Source organism: Tasmannia lanceolata, unplaced genomic scaffold, assembly GCF_043159265.1.
Source record: "Tasmannia lanceolata isolate RefF3 unplaced genomic scaffold, GAP_Taslan_0.1 ptg000023l, whole genome shotgun sequence".
Classification (NCBI taxonomy): Eukaryota; Viridiplantae; Streptophyta; class Magnoliopsida; order Canellales; family Winteraceae; genus Tasmannia; species Tasmannia lanceolata.
This window is the reverse complement of record NW_027518700.1, coordinates 28,947,124-28,968,683: the sequence shown is the minus strand read 5'-3', so window position 1 is coordinate 28,968,683 and position 21,560 is coordinate 28,947,124.

Sequence of the window (21,560 nt, the reverse complement as noted above, 5' to 3'; positions counted from 1 at the left end):
TTTGAATTCGGCTAAGGAAATTTGGGACACTCTAGAAGTCACCCATGAAGGAACCAATCAAGTTAAAGAATCTAAAATGAACCATATTTTTCGGCAATACGAACTTTTTCAAATGACACCCGATGAAACAATTGCCGACATGTACACTAGATTCACCAACCTTGTAAATGGATTAAGGGGACTTGGAAAACAATTTTCCAATAGAGATTTAGTAACTAAAATTCTTAGGTCCCTACCTTTGTCTTGGGAATCCAAAACCTCCGCAATCACCGAAGCCAAGGACATGAACACTTTGAACCTAGATGAACTTATAGGGTCCTTGATCACACATGAAATGATTTTCAAAACAAAAGCACCCGAAATCGAAACTAAAATCGAAAAAGGAAAAGGAATTGCTTTTGCTTGTAATGTAGGTGAGAGTGAAGATGCAAAGGAAGACATCGAGGATGAAGTAGCTCTCCTAACAAGAAGGATCAAGTTCTTGCAAAGAAACATGGGAGGCATGAGAAATAGAAGGACCAATCCTCCATTCAAGAAGAAAGAAGAAGTTGGTGATGGATCTTCTCAACCCCGATGTTACGGTTGCAAGAAGCTTGGACACATTCGCCCGGATTGTCCACTCAACAATGAACCTACTTCAAACAACCGCTTCAAGAGAAGAGAAGGCAAGAAAGGAATGTCCGCCACATGGGATGAGGAGATTGAAAGCGAAGGCGAACAAAATGATGGGGAAGATTGCCTATTAGCAAGAAATGTGTGCTTCATGGCCTCAACAAATGACAACAATGAGGTAAACACTTTAAATGATGTCATTATCTTACAAGAAGTTTTAGAGTCCTTACAAAGTGCAAATGATGAACTTGAAATTCAATTTGATAAAATTGCATCACTTGAAAATTCTCTTGCTAACATGACAAAAGAATTTGGTTGGTTAAAAAAGGATCATGAATTCTTAGATAATGAAAATGAAAAATGCAAAGTAGAGATTCATGAGCTAAATGCTACCATTAAGACTTTGAATGAAAATCGACAAAATCTTTCTATTGAAAATAACAAACTAAAGCATGAAAACGGTAAACTATCTTTTGAATATGATGAACTCAAGAAACTCTTTGAAAAATTTGAAAATAGTTCATTAAAATTGGATAAACTTGTAAATCTTCAAAGAATGTCAAGTGACAAAAGTGGACTTGGACATAGATGGAATACCACAATATCTAACTATAAAAACAAACTTGAAAAGACCTCCTCTAGTAGTACCAAAATTTGCTTTTATTGTGGATTGTTAGGTCATTATAAAGTTGCTTGCTTGCATGCTAAACAAGATAAGATCAAATTGAACTCTAAAGTGAAAACAAATGAACATAGCAAGATTAGGAAGATTTGGGTACCTAAGGGATCTCACTTGCCTATTCCTATGTAGGTATGCCTTAAAAGCCACAACAAGAGGAACACATGGTACCTTGATAGTGGATGCTCTAGACACATGACCGGAGATCTCACTCAATTCGCATCCCTATCACTCAAGGATGGTGGAGAAGTTACCTTTGGAGATGACAAGAAAGGAAAAGTCAAAGGTGAAGGCACCATAGGTAACTCTACCTCTCCCATACATGATGTACTCTTTGTTGATGGCTTGTCCCATAATCTTATTAGCATTAGTCAATTATGTGATAATGGTTTTGAAGTTGTCTTCAATCCCGACAAATGCATTGTTAAAAATAAGATAAATGGAGAAGTAAAATTCATAGGGTCTAGAGACAATAACATTTATACAATTGGACTAGATGATCTTAGACTCCAAAAAGTGACTTGTCTAAATGCCATTAGTGAGGATTCTTGGCTATGGCATAGGAGGATGGGTCATGCCGGAATGGATCTCATTTCGACCCTCTCCTCAAAAGAAAGTGTTAGAGGATTGCCTAAGTTCAAATTCATCAAGGATCACATTTGTAGAACTTGTCAATTAGGAAAACAATTGAAAAGCTCTTTTGCACCTAAAAATATGATTTCAACTTCCTACCCTTTGGAGCTACTTCATATGGATCTTTTTGGACCAATGAAGACTAGTAGCCTAGGTGGAAAGAGGTACGTGTTTGTAGTTGTTGATGACTACTCACGATTCACATGGGTCATATTTCTAGGACATAAAGATGAAACTTATGAAAACTTCCTAACATTATGCAATCAAATTCAAAATGAAAAAGGTGTTGCCATCTCCCACATTAGAAGTGATCATGGAACGGAATTTGAAAATGTACACTTTGACACTTACTGTAATGAACATGGCATTAAACATAATTTTTCCGCACCTAGAACACCTCAACAAAATGGAGTAGTAGAAAGAAAGAATCGAACTCTCCAAGAAATGGCTAGAACAATGTTGCATGAAAATGATCTCCCTAGATATTTTTGGGCGGAAGCGGTTAGCACCGCTTGCTATATCATAAACAGGGTATACTTAAGGCCAATCTCTAAGAAAACACCTTATGAGCTTTGGAAAAACTTGAAACCAAATATAAGCTATTTTAGAGTGTTTGGATGTAAATGCTTCATTTTGAACATTAGAGATAATTTACATAAATTTGATAAGAAGTCGGATGATGGAATATTCTTAGGGTATTCTTCTCATAGCAAAGCATATAGAGTATTTAATAGGAGAACCCTAGTAGTAGAAGAATCCATGCATGTGACATTTGATGAAAGAGAGCCAACACCTCAAGAAATGCCACATGATGAGGATGAACCCGTTGAACATCTTTTTCCAAAATTGAGTGCTCCTCCTCATGCATCTACTAGTCATACACCACCTAGTGAGGAAGTAGAAAATGAAGATGATGCCTCATTACCTAGGGATAGGAGAACATTGGTTGATCATCCTGAATCCCAAATCTTAGGTGATGCCACATTGCCAGTAAGAACTAGATCATACTATCGTAGTGTGAGCAATAATTTGGCATTCCTATCCGAATTAGAACCAAAATCCATCAAGGAAGCAGAAAAGGATGAATATTGGTTGATGGCCATGCAAGAAGAGTTGAGTCAATTCGAAAGGAACAAGGTATGGAGGCTAGTACCTAGACCTAGTGATCATCCAGTCATTGGCACGAGATGGGTGTATAGAAATAAATTGGATGAAAATGGAATTATCACTAGGAATAAAGCTAGGCTTGTAGCCCAAGGGTACAATCAGGAGGAAGGGATAGATTATGATGAGACATTTGCTCTTGTTGCCCGTATGGAGGCTATTAGGATACTTTTGGCATATGCATCTCATAAAGGATTTAAACTATATCAAATGGATGTCAAAAGTGCCTTCCTAAATGGCTATATCCAAGAGGAAGTGTATGTTGAGCAACCTCCAGGTTTTGAAGACTTCAAACATCCAAATCATGTCTTCAGGCTTGATAAAGCTTTATATGGATTAAAGCAAGCTCCTAGAGCTTGGTATGAGAGGCTTTGCACTTTCTTAGTTGAAAAGGGATTTGAGATGGGAAAGGTGGATAAAACCTTATTTATCAAAAGAGAAAATCATGATATCCTCCTTGTCCAAATCTATGTGGATGATACCATCTGTGGCTCAACTAATCAAAAATTGTGTGATGAATTTGCAACCTTAATGAAAAATGAATTTGAAATGAGCATGATGGGAGAGTTAACCTACTTCTTAGGACTCCAAATTAAACAATACAAAAATGGAATATTTTTAAATCAAGAAAAATATACAAAGGAGTTATTAAAGAAGTATGGCATGGATAGCAGTAAGACATCAAGAATTCCCATGAGTACTACTGCTAAGCTAGAAAAAGATGAATTTGGCAAATCTGTGGATCAGAAATTGTATAGGGGTATGATAGGTAGTTTGCTCTATTTGACAGCCAGCAGACCAGACATTATGTTTACTGTCTGTCTCTGTGCTCGATTTCAATCGGATCCTAAAGAATCTCACCTATCGGCAGTTAAGAAGATCTTCAAGTACTTAAAAGGAACCCAAAGTCTAGGACTGTGGTATGAAAGATCATCTTCCTTCACTCTCATCGGATATTCAGATGCAGACTTTGCTGGATGTAGAGTAGATAGGAAAAGCACTAGTGGGACTTGCCAATTCTTGGGTAAATCACTTGTTTCATGGTTTAGCAAGAAGCAAAATTCAGTAGCTCTGTCCACAACAGAAGCAGAATATGTGGCAGCTGGAGCTTGCTGTGCTCAAGTCCTATGGATGAAAAGCACATTGATGGACTATGCAATCAAAATGGATAATATTCTCATCCAATGTGACAATACTAGTGCTATAAGCTTAACAAAGAACCCCATACAACACTCAAGAACAAAACACATTGAGATTAGGCACCACTTCATCAGAGATCACTCACAAAAAGGGGATATTTGCTTAAAATATATCAACACTGAAGAACAATTAGCGGATATCTTTACAAAACCCCTTAGTGATGATAGAATTTGCTATATCCGAAGTGCCTTAAACATATGGAGTGCGGATCAAATCAAAGAAATTGCCAAATAAATACTTTGTGCCTTTAACCAGCTTATCTATATAGTATTTATATATATAATCTTTGTTTGGTAGTATCTGCATGAATGAGATGTCAAATTTTTAATCTTAAAAATCACTCAATTGATATTCTTAGCCTTCTTAGTTTTTCTAAGTTGGAGAGGTATCTTCACTTTAATTAAAATACCTAACATCTTGACATATGTCAACATCTCGATCATGAACAGGTATATGTGCATTACTTGGTTATATAATTTTATACCATAAGCATTGATTCAGGGGGAGTTATCCACTCCTTTTTTTTTACACCCTTTCTGTCGATGACAAAAGGGGGAGAAGTTTGAAATTGATTATCTATTCAATTGACTATATGCACCACTTGCTTATAACTTGTATCATTTATATGTGTGCATATATTGAGGGGGAGTTCTAGTATTCACTTGCCTACTATGTCACTCCACACACACCTCATAATCAATTTTGTTTGTCATCATCAAAAAGGGGGAGATTGTAAGCCCAAGGGTCTACTCTCCTATCTTGTTTTGATGATTCTAAACATAATTGATTGTGTTTTTGAATACTAATCAATTTGCTTTGAAGTGTTGTGTTTAAGATAGGATTGATCATTGAAGAAACCAACACACAACATGGTCATGCTTGGAGATATCCCATACAAGAGTCAAAGGAGCTAAGTGAAGCTCACCTCATCTCTCAAGCAAGCATACACAAGATGGAAGATCAATTGAAGACCAAGACTAAAGAGAAGTTGAAGATTGCATAGGTATCATTGTACATCCTTTCTCTTTAGATTTCCAAGTCAAGGCAAAGTGTTTTCAACTTGTTTTTCAAAGAACACTTAAGAACTTAAAATGCATTAGTGAATGGTTATGTGGTGGACCAACATGTTGGGACCCTCATAAACATTCCAAAATAACCATAGGAGTTGAGTTCCAAAAGCTAAAAATCAAATTTGCAATAAAAATCAAAAACTGCGGATTTTTAGGCTTCTCGGAACTCCGAGAATTTTTCTCGGAGCTCCGAGCTCGGAACTCCGAGAGTTCCCTCGGAACTCCGAGAAAAGGTCCAGTAGCATCTGGACACTTTCTCGGAACTCCGAGACAATTTCTCGGAACTCCGAGAAATGGTCCAGTAGAAATTTTATTTCTTCTGGCCGTTGTCTCGGAACTCCGAGAATATTTCTCGGAACTCCGAGAATTCTCGAAACTCCGAGAATGGTTCTCGGAACTCCGAGAACCTCGCGACAGACTAAAAAATAGCCGTTGGGATTCAAATTAATTATTGGTTTTTGATATTTCCACCCCCAAACGGTCATATTCTTTGGTGTGGTTATATATACAACATGTAGAGAAGTTTTTCACTCTCTCTTGATCTTTGAAAAACATCCTTAAGCATCAAAAACATTTGCAATCCATTTTAGCTTGAGTTTTTGTTTTTCATCCCAAACTTGCCTTTCACTTGTGAATCTTTTGAGTTTGGATATAGTAGTGCTTTCACTTGCAAATCACCATCTTTGAAGAGCAATCAAGGGTCTACAAAGAGCATCAAGCTTTCAAGAAGAAGCCAAGCTATTCTCTTTCAAATCTAGTGTAGGTGGCTAGGGCATTCCCTTTTTAATTCCCTAGAGAGCAACCGCTTAGAACTCGGCGGAGAAGGAGAGTCTTTGTAAAGGTGTAAGGGCATCCTTGTTTAATATCCCTTGGATTTGTAACCGCCTCGGAGCCGGGCATCGTGGAGGTCTCCTATAGTGGAATCCCTCGAGTGCGACCTTGAGTAGAGTGGAGTAGGCCGTTGGCCGAACCACTATATATCGGTGTGTCAATTTCTCACTCTTGCATTTCCATTATTGTTTTGGTTTGGCATTTCACTTTGTTCTTTCAATTATATTTGCACTAACCAAATATTTATTTAAGTGAAGAAAAATTCCAATTAGGGTTTATAGATAATTTTCAAAAGGCCTAATATTGAGTTAAATTCAATTCACCCCCCCTCTTGAGTATTACAGTTTCCAAGCAGCGTTGGTTTTTGCGTCCGGGCTAGTTCCAGACCGGGAGTGCGCTCTAGGTTTCTGCGGAGACGAGCCGTGGCGAACCAAGCAGCGAGTACCAAAGTTTTAGCAAACTGGGTTTCCAAGCAGTGACTACCCGAATTTTAGCGAGTGGCGAACCAAGCAGTGAGTACCCGAGTTTTAGTGAATTGGGTTTCCAAGCAGCGTTAGTTTTTGCGTCCTGGCTAGTTCCGGACCACGAGGGCGCTCCCGGTCTTTGCGGAGACGAGCCGTGGCGAACCAAGCAGCGAGTACCCGACTTTTAGCGAACTGGGTTTCCAAGCAGTGAGTACCCGAGTTTTAGTGAACTGGGTTTCCAAGTAGCGTTGGTTTTTGCGTCCGGCCTGCTTCCGGACCAGGAGTGCACTTCCAGTCTTTGCGGAGACGAGCCGTGGCGAACCAAGCAGTGTGTACCCGAGTTTTAACGAACTGGGTTTCCAAGTAGTGAGTACCCGTCTTTTAGTGAACTGGGTTTCCAAGCAGCGTTGGTTTTTGCGTCCGGGCTGGTTCCAGACCGGGAGTGCGCTCTAGGTTTCTACGGAGACGAGCCGTGGCGAACGAAGTAGCGAGTACCCGAGTTTTAGCGAACTGGGTTTCCAAGCAGTGACTACCCGAATTTTAGCGAGTGGCGAACCAAGCAGTGAGTACCCGAGTTTTAGTGAACTGGGCTTCCAAGCAGCGTTAGTTTTTGCGTCCTGGCTAGATCCGTACCACGAGAGCAATCCCGGTCTTTGCGGAGACGGGCCGTGGCGAACCAAGCAGCGAGTACCCGACTTTTAGCGAACTGGGTTTCCAAGTAGTGAGTACCCGAGTTTTAGTGAACTGGGTTTCCAAGCAGCGTTGGTTTTTGCGTCCGGGCTGGTTCCGGACCAGGCGTTCTGTCCCGGTCTTTGCAGAGACGAGCCGTGGCAAACCAAGCAGCGAGTACCCGAGTTTTAGCGAACTGGGTTTCCAAGGAGTGAGTACCCGAGTTTTAGCGAACTGGGTTTCCGAGCAGCGAGTACCCTAGTTTTAGCGAACTGGGTTTCCGAGCAGCGGGTACCCGAGTTTTAGCGAACTGGGTATCCAAGCAGTGAGTAATCGAGTTTTAGTGAAGTGGGTTTCCAAGCAGCGTTGGTTTTTGTGTCCGGGCTGGTTCCGGACCAGGAGTGCGCTCCCGGTCTTTGCGGCGACGAGCCGTGGCGGACCAAGCAGTGTGTACCCGAGTTTTAACGAACTTGGTTTCCAAGTAGTGAGTACCCGATTTTTAGTGAACTGGGTTTCGAAGCAGCGTTGGTTTTTGCGTCCGGGCTGGTTCCGGACCAGGAGTCCTCTCCAGGTCTTTGCGGCGACGAGCCGTGGAGAACCAAGCAGCGAGTACCCGAGTTTTAGCGAACTAGGTTTCCAAGCAGTGAGTACCCGAGTTTTAGTGAAGTGGGTTTCCAAGTAGCGTTGGTTTTTGCGTCCGCCCTAGTTCCGGACCAGGAGTGCGCTTCCGGTGTTTGCGGAGACGAGCCGTGGCGAACCAAGCAGTGTGTCCCGAGTTTTAACGAACTGGGTTTCCAAGTAGTGAGTACCCGACTTTTAGTGAACTGGGTTTCCAAGCAGCGTTGGTTTTTGCCTCCGGGCTGGTTCCAGACCGGGAGTGCGCTCTAGGTTTCTGCGCATACGACCCGTGGCGAACCAAGCAGCGAGTACCCGAGGTTTAGCGAACTGGGTTTCCAAGCAGTGACTACCCGAATTTTAGCGAGTGGTGAACCAAGCAGTGAGTACCCGAGTTTTAGCGAAGTGGGTTTCCAAGCAGTGAGTACCCGAGTTTTAGTTAACTGGGTTTCCAAGCAGCGTTGGTTTTTGCGTCAGGGTTGGTTTCGGACCAGGAGTGCGCTCTCGGTCTTTGCGGAGACGAGCCGTGGCGAACCAAGCAGCGAGTATCCAAGTTTTAGCGAAGTGGGTTTCCAAGCAGTGAGTACCCTAGTTTTAGTGAACTAGGTTTCCAAGCAGCGTTGGTTTTTGCGTCCGGGCTGGTTCCGGACCAGGCGTGCCCCCCCGGTCTTTGCGGAGACAAGCCGTGGCGAACCAAGCAGCGAGTACCCGAGTTTTAGCGAACTGGGTTTCCAAGCAGTGAGTACCCGAGTTTTAGTGAACTGGGTTTCCAAGCAGCGTTGGTTTTTGCGTCCGGCTTGGTTTCGGACCAAGAGTGCGCTCCCGGTCTTTGCGGAGACGAACCGTGGCGAACCAAGCAGTGAGTACCCAAGTTTTAGCGAAGTGGGTTTCCAAGCAGTGAGTACCCTAGTTTTAGTGAACTGGGTTTCCAAGTAGCGTTGGTTTTTGCGTCCAGGCTGGTTCCGGACCAGGCGTGCCCTCTCGGTCTTTGCGGAGACGAGTCGTGGCGAACCAAGCAGCGAGTACCCGAGTTTTAGCTAACTGGGTTTCCAAGCAGTGAGTACCCGAGTTTTAGCAAACTGGGTTTCCGAGCAGCGAGTACCTTAGTTTTAGCGAACTGGGTTTTCGAGCAGCGAGTACCCGAGTTTTAGTGAACTGGGTTTCCAAGCAGCGTTGGTTTTTGCGTCCGGGTTGGTTTCGGACCAAGAGTGCGCTCCCGGTCTTTGCGGAGACGAGCCGTGGCGAACCAAGCAGCGAGTACACAAGTTTTAGCGAAGTGGGTTTCCAAGCAGTGAGTACCCTAGTTTTAGTGAACTGGGTTTCCAAGCAGCGTTGGTTTTTGCGTCCGGGCTGGTTCCGGACCAGGCGTGCCCTCCCGGTCTTTGCGGAGACGAGCCGTGGCGAACCAAGCAGCGAGTACCCGAGTTTTAGCGAACTGGGTTTCCAAGCAGCGAGTACCCGAGTTTTAGCGAACTGGGTTTCCGAGCAGCGAGTACCCTAGTTTTAGCGAACTGGGTTTCCGAGCAGCGAGTACCCGAGTTTTAGCGAACTAGGTTTCCAAGCAGTGAGTAATCGAGTTTTAGTGAACTGGGTTTCCAAGCAGCGTTGGTTTTTGCGTCCGGGCTGGTTCCGGACCAGGAGTGCGCTCCCGGTCTTTGCGGCGACGAGCCGTGGCGAACCAAGCAGCGAGTACCCGAGTTTTAGCGAACTAGGTTTCCAAGCAGTGAGTACCCGAGGTTTCGTGAAGTGGGTTTCCAAGTAGCGTTGGTTTTTGCGTCCGGCCTGGTTCCGGACCAGGAGTGCGCTTCCGGTCTTTGCGGAGACGAGCCGTGGCGAACCAAGCAGTGTGTACCCGAGTTTTAACGAACTGGGTTTCCAAGTAGTGAATACCCGACTTTTAGTGAACCGGGTTTCCAAGCAGCGTTGGTTTTTGCGTCCGGGGTGGTTCCAGACCGGGAGTGCGCTCCAGGTTTGTGCGGAGACGAGCCATGGCGGACCAAGCAGCGAGTACCCGAGTTTTAGCGAACTGGGTTTCCAAGCAGTGAGTACCCGAATTTTAGCGAGTGGCGAACCAAGCAGTGAGTACCCGAGTTTTAGTGAACTGGGTTTCCAAGCAGCGTTAGTTTTTGCGTCCTGGCTAGTTCCGGACCACGAGGGCGCTCCCGGTCTTTGCGGAGACGAGGCGTGGCGAACCAAGCAGCGAGTACCCGAATTTTAGCGAACTGGATTTCCAAGCAGTGAGTACCCGAGTTTTAGTGAACTGGGTTTCCAAGCAGCGTTGGTTTTAGCGTCCGGGTTGGTTTCGGACCAGGAGTGCGCTCCCGGTCTTTGCGGAGACGAGCCGTGGCGAACCAAGCAGGGAGTACCCAAGTTTTAGCGAAGTGGGTTTCCAAGCAATGAGTACCCTAGTTTTAGTAAACTGGGTTTCCAAGCAGCGTTGGTTTTTGCGTCCTAGCTGGTTTAGGACCAGGCGTGCCGTCCCGGTCTTTGCAGAGACGAGCCGTGGCTAACCAATCAGAGAGTACCCGAGTTTTAGCGAACTGGGTTTCCAAGCAGTGAGTACCCGAGTTTTAGTGAAGTGGGTTTCCAAGTAGCGTTGGTTTTTGCGTCCGGCCTGGTTCCGGACCAGGAAGGCACTTCCAGTCTTTGCGGAAACGAGCCGTGGCGAACCAAGCAGTGTGTACCCGAGTTTTAACGAACTGGGTTTCCAAGTAGTGAGTACCCGAGTTTTAGTGAACTGGGTTTCCAAGCAGCGTTGGTTTTTGCGTCCGGGCTGGTTCCGGACCTGGAGTGCGCTTCAGGTCTTTGCGGCGAGGAGCCGTGGCAAAATAAGCAGCGAGTACCCGAGTTTTAGCGAACTAGGTTTCCAAGCAGTGAGTACCCGAGTTTTAGTGAACTGGGTTTCCACGTAGCGTTGGTTTTTGCATCCGCCCTGGTTCCGGACCAGGAGTGCGCTTCCGGTCTTTGCGGAGACGAGCTATGGCGAACCAAGCAGTGTGTACCCGAGTTTTAACGAACTGGGTTTCGAAGTAGTGAGTAACCGAGTTTTAGTGATCTGGGTTTCCAAGCAGCGTTGGTTTTTGCGTCCGGGCTGGTTCCGGACCAAGACTGCGCTCCCGGTCTTTACGGCCACGAGCCGTGGCGAACCAAGCAGCGAGTACCCGAGTTTTAGCGAACTAGGTTTCCAAGCAGTGAGTACCCGAGTTTTAGCGTAGTGGGTTTCCAAGTAGCGTTGGTTTTTGCGTCCGGCCTGGTTCCGGACCAGGAGTGCGCTTCCGGTCTTTGCGGAGACGAGCCGTGGCGAACCAAGCAGTGTGTACCCGAGTTTTAACGAACTGGGTTTCCAAGTAGTGAGTACCCGACTTTTAGTGAACTGGGTTTCCAAGCAGCATTGGTTTTAGCGGAGACGAGCCGTGGCGAACCAAGCCGCGAGTACCCAAGTTTTAGCGAAGTGGGTTTCCAAGCAGTGAGTACCCTAGTTTTAGTGAACTGGGTTTCCAAGCAGCGTTGGTTTTTCCGTCCGAGATAGTTCCGGGCCAGGCGTGCCGTCCCGGTCTTTGCAGAGACGAGCCGTGACAAACCAAGCAGCGAGTACCCGAGTTTTAGCGAACTGGGTTTCCAAGGAGTGAGTACCCGAGTTTTAGCGAACTGGGTTTCCAAGGAGTGAGTACCCGAGTTTTAGCGAACTGGGTTTCCGAGCAGCGAGTACCCTACTTTTAGCGAACTGGGTTACCGAGCAGCGAGTACCCGAGTTTTAGCGAACTGGGTTTCCAAGCAATGAGTAACCGAGTTTTAGTGAACTGGGTTTCCAAGCAGCGTTGGTTTTTGCGTCCGGGCTGGTTCCGGACCAGGAGTGCGCTCCCGGTCTTTGCGGCGACGAGCGGTGGCGGACCAAGCAGCGAGTACCCGAGTTTTAGCGAACTCGGTTTCCAAGCAGTGACTACCCGAGTTTTAGTGAAGTGGGTTTCCAAGCAGCGTTGGTTTTTGCGTCCGGCCTGGTTCCAGACCAGGAGTGCAATTCCAGTCTTTGCGGAGACGAGCCGTGGCGAACCAAGCAGTGTGTACCCGAGTTTTAACGAACTGGGTTTCCAAGTAGTGAGTACCCGAGTTTTAGTGAACTAGGTTTCCAAGCAGCGTTGGTTTTTGCGTCCGGGCTGGTTCCGGACCAAGAGTGCTCTCCAGGTCTTTGCGGCTACGAGCCGTGGAGAACCAAGCAGCGAGTACCCGAGTTTTTGCGAACTAGGTTTCCAAGCAGTGAGTACCCGAGTTTTAGTGAAGTGGGTTTCCAAGTAACGTTGGTTTTTGCGTCCCGCCTGGTTCCGGACCAGGAGTGCGCTTCCGGTCTTTGCGGAGACGAGCCGTGGCGAACCAAGCAGTGTGTACCCGAGTTTTAACGAACTGGGTTTCCAAGTAGTGAGTACCCGACTTTTAGTGAACTGGGTTTCCAAGCAGCGTTGGTTTTTGCGTCCGGCTTGGTTTCGGACCAAGAGTGCGCTCCCGGTCTTTGCGGAGACAAACCGTGGCGAACCAAGCAGTGAGTACCCAAGTTTTAGCGAAGTGGGTTTCCAAGCAGTGAGTACCCTAGTTTTAGTGAATTGGGTTTCCAAGTAGCGTTGGTTTTTGCGTCCGGGCTGGTTCCGGACCAGGCGTGCCCTCTCGGTCTTTGCGGAGACGAGTCGTGGCGAACCAAGCAGCGAGTACCCGAGTTTTAGCTAACTGGGTTTCCAAGCAGTGAGTACCCGAGTTTTAGCGAACTGGGTTTCCGAGCAGCGAGTACCTTAGTTTTAGCGAACTGGGTTTTCGAGCAGCGAGTACCCGAGTTTTAGTGAACTGGGTTTCCAAGCAGCGTTGGTTTTTGCGTCCGGCTTGGTTTCGGACCAAGAGTGCGCTCCCGGTCTTTGCGGAGACGAGCCGTGGCGAACCAAGCAGCGAGTACACAAGTTTTAGCGAAGTGGGTTTCCAAGCAGTGAGTACCCTAGTTTTAGTGAACTGGGTTTCCAAGCAGCGTTGGTTTTTGCGTCCGGGCTGGTTCCGGACCAGGCGTGCCCTCCCGGTCTTTGCGGAGACGAGCCGTGGCGAACCAAGCAGCGAGTACCCGAGTTTTAGCGAACTGGGTTTCCAAGCAGCGAGTACCCGAGTTTTAGCGAACTGGGTTTCCGAGCAGCGAGTACCCTAGTTTTAGCGAACTGGGTTTCCGAGCAGCGAGTACCCGAGTTTTAGCGAACTAGGTTTCCAAGCAGTGAGTAATCGAGTTTTAGTGAACTGGGTTTCCAAGCAGCGTTGGTTTTTGCGTCCGGGCTGGTTCCGGACCAGGAGTGCGCTCCCGGTCTTTGCGGCGACGAGCCGTGGCGAACCAAGCAGCGAGTACCCGAGTTTTAGCGAACTAGGTTTCCAAGCAGTGAGTACCCGAGGTTTCGTGAAGTGGGTTTCCAAGTAGCGTTGGTTTTTGCGTCCGGGCTGGTTCCGGACCAGGCGTACCCTCTCGGTCTTTGCGGAGACGAGTCGTGGCGAATCAAGCAGCGAGTACCCGAGTTTTAGCTAACTGGGTTTCCAAGCAGTGAGTACCCGAGTTTTAGCGAACTGGGTTTCCGAGCAGCGAGTACCTTAGTTTTAGCGAACTGGGTTTTCGAGCAGCGAGTACCCGAGTTTTAGTGAACTGGGTTTCCAAGCAGCGTTGGTTTTTGCGTCCGGCTTGGTTTCGGACCAAGAGTGCGCTCCCGGTCTTTGCGGAGACGAGCCGTGGCGAACCAAGCAGCGAGTACACAAGTTTTAGCGAAGTGGGTTTCCAAGCAGTGAGTACCCTAGTTTTAGTGAACTGGGTTTCCAAGCAGCGTTGGTTTTTGCGTCCGGGCTGGTTCCGGACCAGGCGTGCCCTCCCGGTCTTTGCGGAGACGAGCCGTGGCGAACCAAGCAGCGAGTACCCGAGTTTTAGCGAACTGGGTTTCCAAGCAGCGAGTACCCGAGTTTTAGCGAACTGGGTTTCCGAGCAGCGAGTACCCTAGTTTTAGCGAACTGGGTTTCCGAGCAGCGAGTACCCGAGTTTTAGCGAACTAGGTTTCCAAGCAGTGAGTAATCGAGTTTTAGTGAACTGGGTTTCCAAGCAGCGTTGGTTTTTGCGTCCGGGCTGGTTCCGGACCAGGAGTGCGCTCCCGGTCTTTGCGGCGACGAGCCGTGGCGAACCAAGCAGCGAGTACCCGAGTTTTAGCGAACTAGGTTTCCAAGCAGTGAGTACCCGAGGTTTCGTGAAGTGGGTTTCCAAGTAGCGTTGGTTTTTGCGTCCGGCCTGGTTCCGGACCAGGAGTGCGCTTCCGGTCTTTGCGGAGACGAGCCGTGGCGAACCAAGCAGTGTGTACCCGAGTTTTAACGAACTGGGTTTCCAAGTAGTGAATACCCGACTTTTAGTGAACCGGGTTTCCAAGCAGCGTTGGTTTTTGCGTCCGGGGTGGTTCCAGACCGGGAGTGCGCTCCAGGTTTGTGCGGAGACGAGCCATGGCGGACCAAGCAGCGAGTACCCGAGTTTTAGCGAACTGGGTTTCCAAGCAGTGAGTACCCGAATTTTAGCGAGTGGCAAACCAAGCAGTGAGTACCCGAGTTTTAGTGAACTGGGTTTCCAAGCAGCGTTAGTTTTTGCGTCCTGGCTAGTTCCGGACCACGAGGGCGCTCCCGGTCTTTGCGGAGACGAGGCGTGGCGAACCAAGCAGCGAGTACCCGAATTTTAGCGAACTGGATTTCCAAGCAGTGAGTACCCGAGTTTTAGTGAACTGGGTTTCCAAGCAGCGTTGGTTTTAGCGTCCGGGTTGGTTTCGGACCAGGAGTGCGCTCCCGGTCTTTGCGGAGACGAGCCGTGGCGAACCAAGCAGGGAGTACCCAAGTTTTAGCGAAGTGGGTTTCCAAGCAATGAGTACCCTAGTTTTAGTAAACTGGGTTTCCAAGCAGCGTTGGTTTTTGCGTCCTAGCTGGTTTAGGACCAGGCGTGCCGTCCCGGTCTTTGCAGAGACGAGCCGTGGCTAACCAATCAGAGAGTACCCGAGTTTTAGCGAACTGGGTTTCCAAGCAGTGAGTACCCGAGTTTTAGTGAAGTGGGTTTCCAAGTAGCGTTGGTTTTTGCGTCCGGCCTGGTTCCGGACCAGGAAGGCACTTCCAGTCTTTGCGGAAACGAGCCGTGGCGAACCAAGCAGTGTGTACCCGAGTTTTAACGAACTGGGTTTCCAAGTAGTGAGTACCCGAGTTTTAGTGAACTGGGTTTCCAAGCAGCGTTGGTTTTTGCGTCCGGGCTGGTTCCGGACCTGGAGTGCGCTTCAGGTCTTTGCGGCGAGGAGCCGTGGCAAAATAAGCAGCGAGTACCCGAGTTTTAGCGAACTAGGTTTCCAAGCAGTGAGTACCCGAGTTTTAGTGAACTGGGTTTCCACGTAGCGTTGGTTTTTGCATCCGCCCTGGTTCCGGACCAGGAGTGCGCTTCCGGTCTTTGCGGAGACGAGCTATGGCGAACCAAGCAGTGTGTACCCGAGTTTTAACGAACTGGGTTTCGAAGTAGTGAGTAACCGAGTTTTAGTGATCTGGGTTTCCAAGCAGCGTTGGTTTTTGCGTCCGGGCTGGTTCCGGACCAAGACTGCGCTCCCGGTCTTTACGGCCACGAGCCGTGGCGAACCAAGCAGCGAGTACCCGAGTTTTAGCGAACTAGGTTTCCAAGCAGTGAGTACCCGAGTTTTAGCGTAGTGGGTTTCCAAGTAGCGTTTGTTTTTGCGTCCGGCCTGGTTCCGGACCAGGAGTGCGCTTCCGGTCTTTGCGGAGACGAGCCGTGGCGAACCAAGCAGTGTGTACCCGAGTTTTAACGAACTGGGTTTCCAAGTAGTGAGTACCCGACTTTTAGTGAACTGGGTTTCCAAGCAGCATTGGTTTTAGCGGAGACGAGCCGTGGCGAACCAAGCCGCGAGTACCCAAGTTTTAGCGAAGTGGGTTTCCAAGCAGTGAGTACCCTAGTTTTAGTGAACTGGGTTTCCAAGCAGCGTTGGTTTTTCCGTCCGGGATAGTTCCGGGCCAGGCGTGCCGTCCCGGTCTTTGCAGAGACGAGCCGTGGCAAACCAAGCAGCGAGTACCCGAGTTTTAGCGAACTGGGTTTCCAAGGAGTGAGTACCCGAGTTTTAGCGAACTGGGTTTCCAAGGAGTGAGTACCCGAGTTTTAGCGAACTGGGTTTCCGAGCAGCGAGTACCCTACTTTTAGCGAACTGGGTTACCGAGCAGCGAGTACCCGAGTTTTAGCGAACTGGGTTTCCAAGCAATGAGTAACCGAGTTTTAGTGAACTCGGTTTCCAAGCAGCGTTGGTTTTTGCGTCCGGGCTGGTTCCGGACCAGGAGTGCGCTCCCGGTCTTTGCGGCGACGAGCGGTGGCGGACCAAGCAGCGAGTACCCGAGTTTTAGCGAACTCGGTTTCCAAGCAGTGAGTACCCGAGTTTTAGTGAAGTGGGTTTCCAAGCAGCGTTGGTTTTTGCGTCCGGCCTGGTTCCAGACCAGGAGTGCAATTCCAGTCTTTGTGGAGACGAGCCGTGGCGAACCAAGCAGTGTGTACCCGAGTTTTAACGAAATGGGTTTCCAAGTAGTGAGTACCCGAGTTTTAGTGAACTAGGTTTCCAAGCAGCATTGGTTTTTGCGTCCGGGCTGGTTCCGGACCAGGAGTGCTCTCCAGGTCTTTGCGGCTACGAGCCGTGGAGAACCAAGCAGCGAGTACCCGAGTTTTAGCGAACTAGGTTTCCAAGCAGTGAGTACCCGAGTTTTAGTGAAGTGGGTTTCCAAGTAACGTTGGTTTTTGCGTCCGGCCTGGTTCCGGACCAGGAGTGCGCTTCCGGTCTTTGCGGAGACGAGCCGTGGCGAACCAAGCAGTGTGTACCCGAGTTTTAACGAACTGGGTTTCCAAGTAGTGAGTACCCGACTTTTAGTGAACTGGGTTTCCAAGCAGCGTTGGTTTTTGCGTCCGGGCTGGTTCCAGACCCGGAGTGCGCTCTAGGTTTCTTCGGAGACGAGCCGTGGCGAACCAAGCAGCGAGTACCCGAGTTTTAGCGAACTGGGTTTCCAAGCAGTGACTACCCGAATTTTAGCGAGTGGCGAACCAAGAAGTGAGTACCCGAGTTTTAGTGAACTGGGTTTCCAAGCAGCGTTAGTTTTTGCGTCCTGGCTAGTTCCGGACCACGAGGGCGCTCCCGGTCTTTGCGGAGACGAGCCATGGCGAACCAAGCATCGAGGACCCGATTTTTAGCGAACTGGGTTTCCAAGCAGTGAGTACCCGAGTTTTAGTGAACTGGGTTTCCAAGTAGCGTTGGTTTTTGCGTCCGGCCTGGTTCCGGACCAGGAGTGCACTTCCAGTCTTTGCGGAGACGAGCCGTGGCGAACCAAGCAATGTGTGCCCTAGTTTTAACGAACTGGGTTTCCAAGTAGTTAGTACCCGAGTTTTAGTGAACTGGGTTTCCAAGCAGCGTTGGTTTTTGCGTCCGGGCTGGTTCCGGACCAGGAGTGCGCTTCAGGTCTTTGCGGCGACGAGCCGTGGAGAACCAAGCAGCGAGTACCCGAGTTTTAGTGAACTGGGTTTCCAAGCAGTGAGTACCCGAGTTTTATTGAAGTGGGTTTCCAAGTAGCGTTGGTTTTTGCGTCCGGCCTGGTTCCGGACAATGAGTGCGCTTCCGGTCTTTGCGGAGACGAGCCGTGGCGAACGAAGCAGTGTGTACCCGAGTTTTAACGAACTGGGTCTCCAAGTAGTGAGTACCCGACTTTTAGTGAACTGGGTTTCCAAGCAGCGTTGGTTTTTGCGTCCGGGCTGGTTCCAGACCAGGAGTGCGCTCTAGGTTTCTGCGGAGACGAGCCGTGGCGAACGAACCCGCGAGTACCCGAGTTTTAGCGAACTGGGTTTCCAAGCAGTGACTACCCGAATTTTAGCGAGTGGCGAACCAAGCAGTGAGTACCCGAGTTTTAGTGAACTGGGTTTCCAAGCAGCGTTAGTTTTTGCGTCCTGGCTAGTTCCGGACCACGAGGGCGCTCCCGGTCTTTGCGGAGACGAGCCGTGGCGAACCAAGCAGCGATTACCCGACTTTTAGCGAACTGGGTTTCCAAGTAGTGAGTACCCGAGTTTTAGTGAACTGGGTTTTCATGCAGCGTTGGTTTTTGCGTCCAGGCTGGTTCCGGACCAGGAGTGCGCTTCAGGTCTTTGCGGCGACGAGCCGTGGCGAACCAAGCAGCGAGTACCCGAGTTTTAGCAAACTAGGTTTCCAAGCAGTGAGTACCCGAGTTTTAACGAAGTGGGTCTCCAAGTAGCGTTGGTTTTTGAGTCCGGCTTGGTTCCGGACCAGGAGTGCGCTTCCGGTCTTTGCGGAGACGAGCCGTGGCGAACCAAGCAGTGTGTACCCTAGTTTTAACGAACTGGGTTTCCATGTAGTGAGTACCCGACTTTTGGGTTTCCAAGCAGCGTTGGTTTTAGCGTCCGGGCTGGTTCCGGACCAGGCGTGCCGTCCCGGTCTTTGCAGAGACGAGCCGTGGCAAACCAAGCAGCGAGTACCCGAGTTTTAGCGAACTGGGTTTCCAAGGAGTGAGTACCCGAGTTTTAGCGAACTGGGTTTCCGAGCAGTGAGTACCCGAGTTTTAGTGAAGTAGGTTTCCAAGGAGCGTTGGTTTTTGCGTCCGGCCTGGTTCCGGACCAAGAGTGCGCTTCCGGTCTTTGCGGAGACGAGCCGTGGCGAACCAAGCAGTGTGTACCCGAGTTTTAACGAACTGGGTTTCCATGTAGTGAGTACCCGACTTTTGGGTTTCCAAGCAGCGTTGGTTTTAGCGTCCGGGCTGGTTCCGGACCAGGCGTGCCGTCCCGGTCTTTGCAAAGACGAGCCGTGGCAAACCAAGCAGCGAGTACCCGAGTTTTAGCGAACTGGGTTTCCAAGGAGTGAGTACCCGAGTTTTAGCGAACTGGGTTCCGAGCAGTGAGTACCCGAGTTTTAGTGAAGTGGGTTTCCAAGGAGCGTTGGTTTTTCCGTCCGGGCTGGTTCCAGACCGGGAGTGCGCTCTAGGTATCTGGGGAGACGAGCCGTGGCGAACCAAGCAGCGAGTACCCGAGTTTTAGCGAACTGGGTATCCAAGCAGTGAGTACCCGAGTTTTAGTGAACTGGGTTTCCAAGTAACGTTGGTTTTTGCGTCCGGCCTGGTTCCGGACCAGGAGTGCACTTCCAGTCTTTGCGGAGACGAGCCGTGGCGAACCAAGCAATGTGTACCCTAGTTTTAACGAACTGGGTTTCCAAGTAGTGAGTACCAGAGTTTTAGTGAACTGGGTTTCCAAGCAGCGTTGGTTTTTGCGTCCGGGCTGGTTCCGGACCAGGAGTGCGCTTCAGGTCTTTGCGGCGACGAGCCGTGGAGAACCAAGCAGCGAGTACCCGAGTTTTAGTGAACTGGGTTTCCAAGCAGTGAGTACCCGAGTTTTATTGAAGTGGGTTTCCAAGTAGCGTTGGTTTTTGCGTCCGGCCTGGTTCCGGACAATGAGTGCGCTTCCGGTCTTTGCGGAGACGAGCCGTGGCGAACGAAGCAGTGTGTACCCGAGTTTTAACGAACTGGGTTTCCAAGTAGTGAGTACCCGACTTTTAGTGAACTGGGTTTCCAAGCAGCGTTGGTTTTTATGTCCGGGCTGGTTCCAGACCAGGAGTGCGCTCTAGGTTTCTGCGGAGACGAGCCGTGGCGAACCAACCCGCGAGTACCCGAGTTTTAGCGAACTGGGTTTCCAAGCAGTGACTACCCGAATTTTAGCGAGTGGCGAACCAAGCAGTGAGTACCCGAGTTTTAGTGAACTGGGTTTCCAAGCAGCGTTAGTTTTTGCGTCCTGGCTAGTTCCGGACCACGAGGGCGCTCCCGGTCTTTGCGGAGACGAGCCGTGGCGAACCAAGCAGCGAGTACCCGACTTTTAGCGAACTGGGTTTCCAAGTAGTGAGTACCCGAGTTTTAGTGAACTGGGTTTCCATGCAGCGTTGGTTTTTGCGTCCAGGCTGGTTCCGGACCAGGAGTGCGCTTCAGGTCTTTGCGGCGACGAGCCGTGGCGAACCAAGCAGCGAGTACCCGAGTTTTATCGAACTAGGTTTCCAAGCAGTGAGTACCCGAGTTTTAACGAAGTGGGTTTCCAAGTAGCATTGGTTTTTGCGTCCGGCTTGGTTCCGGACAAGGAGTGCGCTTCCGGTCTTTGCGGAGACGAGCCGTGGCGAACCAAGCAGTGTGTACCCGAGTTTTAACGAACTGGGTTTCCATGTAGTGAGTACCCGACTTTTGGGTTTCCAAGCAGCGTTGGTTTTAGCGTCCGGGCTGGTTCCGGACCAGGCGTGCCGTCCCGGTCTTTGCAGAGACGAGCCGTGGCAAACCAAGCAGCGAGTACTCGAGTTTTAGCGAACTGGGTTTCCAAGGAGTGAGTACCCGAGTTTTAGCGAACTGGGTTTCCGAGCAGTGAGTACCCGAGTTTTAGTGAAGTAGGTTTCCAAGGAGCGTTGGTTTTTGCGTCCGGCCTGGTTCCGGACCAGGAGTGCGCTTCCGGTCTTTGCGGAGACGAGCCGTGGTGAACCAAGCAGTGTGTACCCGAGTTTTAACGAACTGGGTTTCCAAGTAGTGAGTACCCGACTTTTAGTGAACTGGGTTTCCAAGCAGCGTTGGTTTTTGCGTCCGGGCTGGTTCCAGACCGGGAGTGCGCTCTAGGTATCTGCGGAGACGAGCCGTGGCGAACCAAGCAGCGAGTACCCGAGTTTTAGCGAACTGGGTATCCAAGCAGTGAGTACCCGAGTTTTAGTGAACTGGGTTTCCAAGTAGCGTTGGTTTTTGCGTCCGGCCTGGTTCCGGACCAGGAGTGCACTTCCAGTCTTTGCGGAGACGAGCCGTGGCGAACCAAGCAGTGTGTACCCAAGTTTTAACGAACTGGGTTTCCAAGTAGTGAGTACCCGACTTTTAGTGAACTGGGTTTCCAAGCAGCGTTGGTTTTTGCGTCCGGGCTGGTTCCAGACCGGGAGTGCGCTCTAGGTATCTGCGGAGACGAGCCGTGGCGAACCAAGCAGCGAGTACCCGAGTTTTAGCGAACTGGGTATCCAAGCAGTGAGTACCCGAGTTTTAGTGAACTGGGTTTCCAAGTAGCGTTGGTTTTTGCGTCCGGCCTGGTTCCGGACCAGGAGTGCACTTCCAGTCTTTGCGGAGACGAGCCGTGGCGAACCAAGCAATGTGTACCCTAGTTTTAACGAACTGGGTTTCCAAGTAGTGAGTACCCGAGTTTTAGTGAACTGGGTTTCCAAGCAGCGTTGGTTTTTGCGTCCGGGCTGGTTCCAGACCAGGAGTGCGCTCTAGGTTTCTGCGGACACGAGCCGTGGCGAACCAACCCGCGAGTACCCAAGTTTTAGCGAACTGGGTTTCCAAGCAGTGACTACCCGAATTTTAGCGAGTGGCGAACCAAGCAGTGAGTACCCGAGTTTTAGTGAACTGGGTTTCCAAGCAGCGTTAGTTTTTGCGTCCTGGCTAGTTCCTGACCACGAGGGCGCTCCCGGTCTTTGCGGAGACGAGCCGTGGCGAACCAAGCAGCGAGTACCCGACTTTTAGCGAACTGGGTTTCCAAGGAGTGAGTACCCGAGTTTTAGT